Raw genomic sequence first — 1,029 nt, forward strand, 5'->3', positions numbered from 1 at the left:
ATTATTATTATTATTATTATTATTATTATTATTTACAATAATTATCTTTGGAGTAATGGGTAATTTTCACCCATTAAAAAAAATTAAAATAATAATAATAATATTAATAACATTTAATAAATCCAATAAAAATAATATAAAACTTGATTAGTTTTTTTAAACAGGTTTCACTTTCTTTCTCTTTCTCTCTCTCTTTCTCTCACTCTTTTTTTTTCTCTCATTTTTTATATAAAAAGGGTCAAAAAAAAAAAAAACTAGTAGGTATTGAGTGATCAAAAGTGTTGATAGATTATTTTTTGCAAAAAAAAAAAAAAAAAAAAAAAGGAAAACCTGAATTATATTCATCATTTTATTAAAATTTATTTTGTTGTCGTTATTATCATCATTATCATCATTAAAAAAAAGAAATTTAAATGTCATTTTATGGTTGTATTATACTCATATAATTATTATTTTTTGGGGGGGGGATACGTAACTGTATGAAGTACTCGTTATTATAACAAATTTTTTTTGTATTTTTTTTTTTTTTTACGCGCCATATTGTTAACCTAAAGAGATGTCAAGGTAAAATTATACAAAATCGCGGTAATGAATCAAATAACAAACAAGATATTCGCCCCCATTAAAAATTTTATTACTTACCTTATGGATAATAGGTAATTTTAATCATATTCAAATTTTTAAATTTATTTATTTATTTTTAATTGAATTCTTTTAACACTTTTTAAATTAACTTTTTTAACAAATAATAATAATAATGATTAATAGTAAAATAAAAAAAATTTAAGTTTTAAGATGATGATTATGATAAAATTTATTTATTAGTTTATATGAATTCAAATTTGATTTTTTTTTTTTTTTTGAAAAAACCTTTTACAAATTAAGGAAAATTGTGAGTGTGTGTGTGCGTGTGCGTGTGCGTGTGCGAACGAGTGTCAAAAGAAAAGTTTGTCATTTGATTTTTAACAACCGGTTTTGTTTGTTTGTTTGTATGCAATATGCAGTTTGACAGGGATTCCCATATAAAGA

This window comes from Pediculus humanus, genomic scaffold (genome assembly GCF_000006295.1).
Source record: "Pediculus humanus corporis 1103172108296 genomic scaffold, whole genome shotgun sequence".
In the NCBI taxonomy this organism is placed as follows: domain Eukaryota; kingdom Metazoa; phylum Arthropoda; class Insecta; order Psocodea; family Pediculidae; genus Pediculus; species Pediculus humanus.